Source organism: Puma concolor, chromosome B4, assembly GCF_028749965.1.
Source record: "Puma concolor isolate L17-30 chromosome B4, mPumCon1.1.hap2, whole genome shotgun sequence".
NCBI lineage: Eukaryota > Metazoa > Chordata > Mammalia > Carnivora > Felidae > Puma > Puma concolor.
The window spans coordinates 10,593,641-10,603,706 of record NC_141673.1 but is presented as its reverse complement, the minus strand read 5'-3'; the positions used below and the strand labels follow the sequence as shown (position 1 = coordinate 10,603,706).

General features: G+C 54.5%; 1 long non-coding RNA gene across 1 annotated transcript; it reads right to left on the bottom strand.

The window, feature by feature from the left end:
• Nucleotides 1-496: 496 nt before the first annotated feature.
• LOC147578898 (uncharacterized) lies at nt 497-9,435 on the bottom strand. The gene is made up of 3 exons (XR_015253311.1): nt 8,969-9,435; nt 3,063-3,186; nt 497-774 (listed from the first exon to the last, which is right to left on the bottom strand). It is a non-coding gene; the product is annotated as an uncharacterized LOC147578898 (long non-coding RNA).
• Nucleotides 9,436-10,066: the final 631 nt, after the last annotated feature.

Here is a 10,066-nt window from a genome sequence, read left to right as displayed (position 1 = left end):
AGTCCTGGCTTGGCCACCTGCTGGCCCTGTGACCTCGGTCGAGGCGTCTCCAGAGCGAGGCCCCAGCCTGCAGAGGGGGGCAGCTAGCTCTGACCTCCCGGCCTCCAGCCGGTTCTCACGTGCTCCCGATTCCTTAGGGGGAGACAGGTGGCCGGTGTCACCAGCCCCACGCCCAGGAACCCCCCCAGAACTCGGGCCCCGACCGCCTGCTGTCTCTCGCCTCTTCCCCCTTTTTCTCCCTTCCGTGGCTGTCCGCGTCTACACAGGACCATGCACTGCAGCACCGGAAATAGGAAAGTCACCCCCACGCGTGCCACGATGTTTAAAATCTCTCGGGGGAGTTTCACGCCCACACGCCCCCCCTCCCCCTCCCCCCACCCACAGTGAGAAAACCCAGAAGGAAGGGGCCCCGGACGCACAAGAACCTGGGACAGTGTTTGCCCCCGGGAGGGGGCGGGAAGGCCGGGGAGGGGGGACAGAGGTGGAAGGACACTCATTCCGAGATCATACGCCTTCATTTGGCCTGAACTGTTTTTCAGGTGCACGCGACACGTGTCCCAAAATAAATACAAGCCGGGCGACCGAGTGGCTCAGTCGGTTCGGCATCCAGCTCTTGATTTCGGCTCCGGTCGTGATCTCACGGTCTGGGGGTTCGAGCCCCGGGTCGGGCTCCACGCTGATGGTACAGAGGCTGCTTGGGATTCTCTCTCCCTCTCTCTCTGCCTCTCCCCTGCTCACTCGCTCGCTCTTTCTCTCTCCAAGCCAATCGAGAACCTTAAAAAAAATAAGTGACAGTTAAAAAAAAAATGAAATAGCCCCCAAGGGAGCCCGGGAGGGGGAAGCCACAGCCGGAGCCTGGTTCAGCCACGGACCTTCTGTTGACTCGTTTGCGCCTCTCCTGAGAGGAGATTAACAAATGGAATCGGGCGGGGTCACGAGGGCGCTGGGCCTGCACACGCCTGCCCGCTGAGCGGCAGCCCTTGGCATCCCTGTTAATGTCCTGGTCGGGCCTGTTCCGGGCGCCCGGGTGACGCAGAAGTGAAGGGACACACCCTTGCCCCGCTTGGGGACAACAACGCCCGCGCGGGCTGATGGCACAACCGCCCGGGCTAGAGGATCCCAGGCGGGCGGCAGAAGGGACGCCGGCCCCCGGGGTCTCCGAAGATAAGGAGGCCCCGGCAGGGGACATAGGGGGGGAAGGGGGGTCCAGGCTGGGGGACCAGGCTGGACACACCTGCAGCCACACCGCACGAGCGGCAACAGATGCGCGGTCGCGAGCGCCTGTGCGCACCCCCGGCCCGTCCGACACACGCGCTCGCCCACGCTCCCCTGCCCCCGTGCACGGCCCCGCACGGGCCTGGACGGGAGGCAGGTGCTCGCCAAGCAGGAAGGCGTGGGGGTCAGGGTGTGGGCTGGGGACGGACGGCGGACTGCCTGTGTGACCCCAGGCAGGTCCCTGGACCTCTCTGTGCCTCCGTTCCCTCCCCTCTCACCCGGGGACAATAACAGCACCGACCTCATAGGGGAGACCTGAGGATTCGATGAGGCAGTTCCTGTACCCTCCAAGGGCTGTTTACCGGTACGATTTCTAGCGTCGGATCGGGTCACCATCTCGCGGTTCGTGGGTTTGAGCCCCGCGTCGGGCTCGGGGCTGACAGCTCGGAGCCTGGAGCCGGCTTCGGGTTCTGTGTCTCCCTCTCTCTCTGCCCCTCCCCGGCCCACGTTCTCTCTCTCTCTCAGCTGCCTTCGCAGACCTGCTGAGAAGGATGGACCCAGGCTGATGGGGGACCAGGAGCCACACTCTAGAGCCACTGAGTCAGAGGCTGCTGCTCTGGAGGGCGCGAAGCCTCCAGGCTCACGGAGCGTGTTCTTGGCCTGGGAGCCCCTCGAGGGCCGGCACAGGTGTCCCTGCGCCCGGCAGGGAGCATGGTGCCGAGCAGGGGGCCCAGCTCGTGGCAAGAGTTGACTTCCTGTAGACAAAAGTCGTGTGGAATTCCGAAGAGTTGCCTTGGGGGCTGGCCAGTTCGTCCTCCCCTCCCCTCTGAGCTGTGCGTTTCGTGAAGACGGGGCTCACGCGTGACTTGCCTTTGTCCTCAGAACCAGCTTTTGGCAGAGTGGTCGTCAGGGAGTGGCTTAGTAAGGATGTATTTGATTGTGAGTGGCAATGACAATAAAAGAGAAAGATATTTATTTATTTTATGCAGAAAAGTCTGAAGGGAAGGGTGCCTGGGTGGCTCAGTCGGTCGAATGGCTGACTCTTGAATTTGGCTCGGGTCATGATCCCAGGGTTGTGGGATTGAGCCCCACGTCTGGCTCCACGCTGAGCATGGAGCCTGCTTAAGATTCCACACCCCCCCTTCTTTCTCTCTCTCTCTGCCCCTCTCCCCTGCTCATGCACCATCTCTCTCTCTCTCAAAACTAATATATAAACATCTTCTTTTTTAAGTTTGAAGGGAGGGATCCCAGGCTGAGCCACAGCGTCTGGGATCCACTGTTTACATAGTTAGATCTAGGACCCAGGCTCCATCATGCACAGCCTCCATTCACAAATGCACCTCATGGCCCAAGATGGCTGCCCTAGTGCCAGCCAACACATCTGCACCCCAGCCAGCAGGTAGGAGAAGTGAAGCGAAGAAGGGACGAAGGGCCTAAGCCAGCTTTCTCTCGGGGAAGTTCTAGCACAAAACTTCCACTTATATTCCTTTGGCCAGAACTTGGTCACGGGGTCACTCCAGCCGGAAAGAAGCTGGGAGAGGCAGTCTCCACTTCAGGTGGGCCTGGGCCGAGAGGCTGTGTCACCGTGCTCCGAGGGGGCCCAGGGTGTGGGCTCCACATTATCAGTATTTGCTCACTCAGCCGTCTAAGAGGCAGAGAGCATTTCGGGAAGCCTTTGTCGGGCTGGGGACACATCACCTGTACCCAAAGAAGGAGGGACTCTGGTGGCACCCCGGCCCGTACCGCCTGTGCAGACAGGGGCCGGCAGTAACTCCCGCTGCCCAGAGCTCAGCGGAAGAGTGAGAAGGACCAGGTGATGGTGAAAGGCATGCTCTTTAAAATCCAACCTGTTTGGGGGCGCCTGGGTGGCTCAGTCGGTTGAGCATCCGATTCTCGATCTCAGCTCAGGTCTCGATCTCAGGGTCATGAGTTCAAAGCCCGCTTTGGTCTCCATGCCGGGCATGGAGCCTACTGAAAAAAAAAAAAAAAAAAAAGACCGTTATTTACCATACAAGTGAGTTACGTGAATTTTTGAAAGCGAGAATGAGCAAGTGAGCTAAAGAGAAGAAAGGATTGTCATAAATCCACCACCTAGAGCTCAACTTCATTCCTTTGTCGACTATCTTGTCAGTTTGTTCTATGATCCTATGGACACACATAGCTATTCATTCTCATATGGTTCTTTTCATGGAAAATGTACATACTCTTCATAGGCTCGCACTACACATAGGCTATTTTAAAAACCCCGAATTCTAGGAGCTCCTGGGTCAGTCGGTCAAACGTCCGACTTCGGCTCAGGTCGTGATCTCACGGTTCGTGAGTTCGAGCCCCGCGTTGGGCCCTGTGCTGACAGCTCGGAGCCCGGAGCCTGCTTCCGATTCTGTCTCTCTCTCTGCCCCTCCCCTGCTTATGCTCTGTCTCTCTCTGTCTCTCAATAATAAATAAACATCAGGGGCGCCTGGGTGGCTCAGTCGGTTAAGCGTCCGACTTCAGCCCAGGTCACGATCTCACAGTCCGTGAGTTCGAGCCCCGCGTCGGGCTCTGGGCTGATGGCTCAGAGCCTGGAGCCTGCTTCCAGTTCTGTGTCTCCCTCTCTCTCTGTCCCTCCCCCATTCATGCTCTGTCTCTCTCTGTCTCAAAAATAAATAAATGTTAAAAAAAATTTAATAAAAAATAATAAACATTAAAAATTTTTTTTAAAAAGTTGTGATCTCTCAAACTACATTCAGAAATAAGAAATTCCTACTTTAAAAAAAATTAAGCAAAGCCATACGGAACTGCCAGTCAAAGCTTTGGAGGAGCGGGAGAAAATCCACAGCTCCCACACTGAATTGGCGTACATCTTAGCCAAAAGGAAAGACACTCAGCACGCTTAGGAGTCTCTACAGCCTTCTTGTGGGTAAACACATCATTTCTGTCCAGGTGTCTGAAATACCAACAATGAGGACAAGTGGTGACATTTAAACCGCACTGATCACGTGTCAGGCACTCTTCTAAGTGATATATACATGATATACATCATTTGATGTATCACGTGATATATATCGTTCATTATATACCTATTACATACACATATCTGTATACACGTATGTATACATTTAGTCTTCATGGAAACTCTATCAGGCAAGCGCCATGATTCCCCCCAGTTTACAAGAAGAGAAACTGAGGCACGGAAGGGTCAGTTTGCCAAGAGCCTCATACCTGTAAGTGGTGAGGCGGGGATTTAAACCCAGACAGCATGGATCTGTGGTGCTTGGGACTCATCACTATGCGAGACTTTGTGGATTTCTTGTGGGTGGATGAGGTCCCCTGAGTTTCGAGGAGAGAACCCACAGGCCCAGAGAGGGTTAGAAAACGACTTTGGGTCACACAGCAGATTTGGGTGCTTCATCCCCCCGAAGTGCCTTCTACAGTGTTCATTTTATTGATTTATCTTTTCAATGTTTATTTTGGAGAGACAGAGCACGAGCAGGGGAGGGGCAGAGAGACGGGGAGACACAGAATCCGAAGCAGGCCCCGGGCCCTGAGCGGTCAGCACAGAGCCCGACGCGGGGCTTGAACCCACGGACCGCGAGATTGCGACCTGAGCCGAAGTTGGACGCTTAAGCGACTGAGCCACCCAGGCGCGTCTACTTTCTACGCCGTGAGAGATCGCGACTCCAATATTTCACATTTTAGAACTCTCATACAGTGAGTATAGAATTCTCGGCTTCCCTAATTTGATTATTTGGATATCTTGGATTCGAGGAGTCTTTGCCTTTCGTTGCCAAAAGCTGGGGCTAAGGGAGGTCACGGCTCCTTCCTCTGGGCAGCCAGGAAGCGGGCTGCCTGGAGGACACTGGAGCGTTGGGAGGCAGCTGGTTTAGGCCTCTCAGGGGAGAGGGACGGTGACCCTTTTGCCATCTTGTCCTGGAATCTCCGGGCTTGTTTTGTGTGTTACTTTCAAATTCCCTAGTCCCCCCACCCAGGGACCCCTCCTTATCTCCTCCTCCAGATGGGCTCTTGCTCGCGTGAGGGGCCCCAAGGTCAAGCCCAGCTGCCCGCTGTGAGAGGAAGAGCACATGTCCTGAGGTTCGGAAGCTGGTGCTGACATTGGGTGTTTTTGAAAAAAAAAAAAAAAACAAAAAGAAAAGAAACGCGAACGATCCATCCATGTGCCCTGGGCTTCAACGGCAGGACCCGTACGCCGGGTGACAGAAGCGGAGCCCCAGGCTTAGGACAGCGCGCTCCGGGGCCTCTTCTGGGAGACCCCCACCCCCAGGGCCTCCCGTGAACGTCCTGGCTGTGACTGTCCTGTCCGGCCAGTGCTTGCCCATGGCTGGACACGAGGGAAGATGGGTGGGTGAGCCCAGCAAGGAAGAGGTCCCAGAGCAGGGCTAAGCGGGAGACGCACGCAAAGCCCACAGGCAGAGCTGAGACTCACTGTCCTTAATAGAAGCCAGGCGCGACCGCCGAGCTCGGGACAAGGTTGGGGTTTGGCCTCATCCTGAGATGGATGTGGAACGAGGGCTGGCTCAGGGGTTCTGGAGTGGGGGCCCGGGTGGGGGGGGACAGCCCATGGCATGAGCCTGCAAGGGGTCTCCGGCCTGGAGGCGCCAAGGGGTGGGGCTCTCAGGATTGGGAAGAGCAAGGGCAGGTGGGGATGGCGTTCGGCTGGCGCCCTGCCTCTCTCCCTCGGGTTGGAGCCGAAAACAGGCTTTGGCGCCGCGTTCGGCCTTGCAAACTTGTCCTCCAACTTACTCTGTACATTTTCAAACCTATAGATGAGCTGCCAGAATCGTACAACAGGGGCGCCTGGGGGGCTCAGTCGGTGAAGCGTCCGACTTCGGCTCAGGGCACGATCTCGCGGTCTGTGAGTTCGAGCCCCGCGTCGGGCTCCGTGCTGACGTGCTCAGCGCCGGGAACCTGCTTCGGATTCTGTGCCTCCCTCTCGCTCTCTGCCCCTCCCCCCGCTGTCTCCCCCAAATAAATAAACATCAAATAAGAAATAAAATAGTATAAAAAAATAAAAATAGAATCCGAGCTCCAATCAGGGCTCGCGCGTTGCGTTTAGTTGGGGAGTTTCTTTTGTCTCCTTTCACCTGGAACACGCCTCCTGCCTTTGGCCGTCTCTCATGACTTAACGAGGCCTGTCATCTTGGAAAACGTCCCTCGGTTTGGGTCTGTCTAGTTCTTTTCTCATGATTGGATCCAGGCTGAGTTTGAACGGTCTAAGGCTCCTGGCTCCTGGGGGGAAGCTGTTATCCAGGCGTGTCGACTTAACGTCGGGTGCCTGTGACCTGGCGGAAGGGTGCCCGCCCGGCTCCGGGACTGTCGTCATTTCTAAAAGTCTCAGGTAACCCCAAAGGTGACAAAGGTGATATTTCTGTGGGGTACAAGTGCACACCTCTGCTTACTCACGGGATCAAAGAGCTGCTGATATTGACTTGTCTATCAACGATTTGTTCGTGTCTTTTCTCCCGCTGCTGGGGTGGGGGGTGGGGGGTGGGGGGCGGGTACCATTTTTCTCTTAAGGATTTGTAACCACTATTCCCTACGCTACAGATATTTACTGTTCATCATATTTACTCTGGAGGGTTTCTTTTCTGTATTATGTTTTGCCTTTTCATCACGTGTATGTTTTTGGACATGATGAAGTCTCTCTCTTTTTTTTTTTTTTTTTTTTGTCAAAGTCTCACATTTAAAAAATAGTATTATTGGGGCGCCCAGGGGGCTCAGCCGGTTAAGCGTCCGACCTGGGCTCAGGTCCTAATCTCACAGCTCGTGAGTTCAGGCCCCGCATCGGGCTCTGTGCTGATGGCTCGGAACCTGGACGGAGCCTGCTTCGGATTCCGTGTCTCCCTCTCTCTCTGCCCCTCCCCTGCCCGTGCTCTGTCTCTCTCTGTCTTTCGAAAACAAATACGTGTTTAAAAAAATAAAATAAGGGGCGCCTGGGTGGCGCAGTCGGTTAAGCGTCCGACTTCAGCCAGGTCACGATCTCGCGGTCCGTGAGTTCGAGCCCCGCGTCAGGCTCTGGGCTGATGGCTCGGAGCCTGGAGCCTGTTTCCGATTCTGTGTCTCCCTCTCTCTCTGCCCCTCCCCCGTTCATGCTCTGTCTCTCTCTGTCCCAAAAATAAAAAAAAAAAAACGTTTAAAAAAAAAAAATAAAATAAAATAAATAAAAAGTAGTAATATTTATTTTAGAAAATAATCATAGGACACCAAAAATATTTTGGGCGGTTTGTAAATTTGTGCTGTCGTCACAGGCCGCTATTAACCCCGGTTATGCCTTTTTTAAACATTTTTATTTATTTATTTATGTAATCTTTATCCTTGAGAGACTGAGCGTGAGCAGGGGAGGGGCAGAGAGAGAGGGAGACACAGAATCCGAAGCGGGCTCCAGGTTCCGAGCTGTCAGCACGGAGCCCGACGCGGGGCTTGAACTCACAGACCGGGAGATCGTGACCTGAGCCGAAGTCGGACGCTGAACCCACTGAGCCACCCAGGCGCCCCTCACTTTATTTATTTTTTAATTGGCATCCAAGTTAGTTGGCATATTGTGCAACAATGATTTCAGGAGCAGATTCCAGTGATTCATCCCCTATGTATGGCACCCAGTGCTCACCCCAACAAGCGTCTTCCGTAATGCCCCTTGCCCATTTAGCCCATCCCTGAAGGCTCTGTTTTCATTGCAAAATGCATGCGTGTTGTTCACCAAATTGAAAACAATATAGAACAATTTTAAATAAAAACTTAAAAGAAGAGAGCTGTACAAAGTAAAAACTCAGAGCCCATCATGACGCAGGTCGGCTTGTCAGAGAAAACGGGCAGGAATACCGTGGGGGGTAAGCGCACACACATCCATGGCCCCCCTGCCCAGCTCGGACCCTGGCCACAGTGCTGTGCGGTTGTCTCTTTAACCGATCTCTCAGGCACCGGCACGCATTTACTGGTAAGAAGCCCAGTGTCTCCCTCTTGAGGTTTCTTCCAGAACAGTCTGATAATCCCAGGGGATCACGCAGTCCAGAGGAGGCCGGTCTCACTTCCACAATGCCCCGTCCTGCCTGCCCCTGAGCCCCGAGGTTACAGCCCTCTCGTTTATACCAGGAGCTTAGTCCTCGCTCCCTGAAGTGGGAATGACTCCAGAATTGGGTGGGTCCAGCATGGCTTCCAGCCCCAGAGGCACATGGAGTCTGCCCCCCACCCCCACCCACTGTGAGGCATTGTGAAATGCCTTGGGCTTGGGTCACCTGGCCACACCTCTTTTCCCACAGAGTGAATTCCCTCTCTGGGGGCATAGGTGTCCTCTTTGCCAGCTGACCTCAGTCAGGACTCTCCCAATTCAGACGGCAGCTAATCTGACCCACTGACCGGCACAAGGGAGAACCTGGGCACCCGAGCTCGCTCCTCCCGGGGCTCCCAGGCCAGCTACAAGTGTGCCTGCTTCATTCCCAGATTAAAGGAGGGTCAGCTTTGACGGTTAGTTAAGAGCATGGGGCCAGACCCCTTTAGGCAAGTTCCTTCCCCATCTGTTAAAGGACAATAATAGAAAAGGTAATACATCAGGACTATGGACAGAGCACTTAGCGCAGCCCCCGGCACGTAGTAACTGCTCAATAAGTGTGAACTATTATTTTATACCCAACACATGTAGGATCTCTCTAATTTCCCTATTTTGTAAAAATGAGATCGCCCACACACATTTTTCTTAGCTTGCTTTTCTCAAGCAGCCTTCCAGAGACATTTCCCACGTCTCCTCATGCAGCCTCCTCACCTGTGTAAGAGACGCAGAGCCCTCCAAAGGATAGCATCCATGAAGTAGATTAAGCCATCTCCGTAAAGTCAAAAGCCTTAGTCTTTTCCTTGGTGATGCCTCCCGTTGTATTAAATCTTAGGAAGTTCGTTCAAGTTTGACTGTGAAGCTGTCCCCTGCATTTTTATTCCTGCGTCTCAGGAGCGTTTGTCTTTCTCTCCATCATTTGATCTCAGTCCACACGGGATTGCAAGTGTCTTCCCACCACGGGAGCAGTGGGCGAGAGGTCAGCTTCCACCGCATGAGGAGGGACCGGGAGAGCTGTCTGTTAGGGCAGGAAAGGGGAAGGCCGGCCAAGCAAGGATCCTGGTGTCAGAATCCCCGGCCACGACCGTCTTGGGAGCCACCCCATCCTCGCTTCCGCTCCAGGAACCTGGGAGTCTTTCTGGTTCCTCCCTCACCCCCAACAATAAACCCTTTAGCAAGCCCTGTGGACTTGTTCTGTTAACTATTTCTCATGTCTGCTCCTTCTTTCCACTTCCAGGGCCGCCTCTTTAGTTCAGTACCCGCACAGCTGAGATGGCCCACCCCCCATCCGTTCTGCCCTTGCCTCACCCGTCACCCATACTGCAGCCTGTGAGAAGCAGTTGGAACCACCTGGCAAAGCTGCAGCTACGCTTTTTGCCAACTCCTTCCTGTTTGCACCAGGACACCTGCTGGAGAAGAGTCACAACAACCCGGTCTGGAAAGCAAGAAACCAGAAACTGGAAACAACCCAAATACCCAACCAATACGGTGGTGTATTAGTCTCCTGGGGCTGCCGTAACAAGTGTCCCCAGCTTGGTGGCTTAAAACAACACAACTCATTGCCCCACAGTTCTGGAGGTCGGAAGTCCAGGGGCGCCTGGGTGGCTCAGTCGGTTAAGCATCCGAGTCCTGATTTCGACTCAGGTCATGATCTCATGGTTCGTGAGATCGAGCACCGAGTGGGGCTCTGTGCTGACAGTGTGGAACCTGGAGCCTCCCTCAGATTCTGTGTCTTCTTCTCTCTCTTTCTGCCCCTCCCCAGCTCATGCTTTGTCTCTCTCGGTCTCTCAAAAATAAATAAACGTTGAAAAA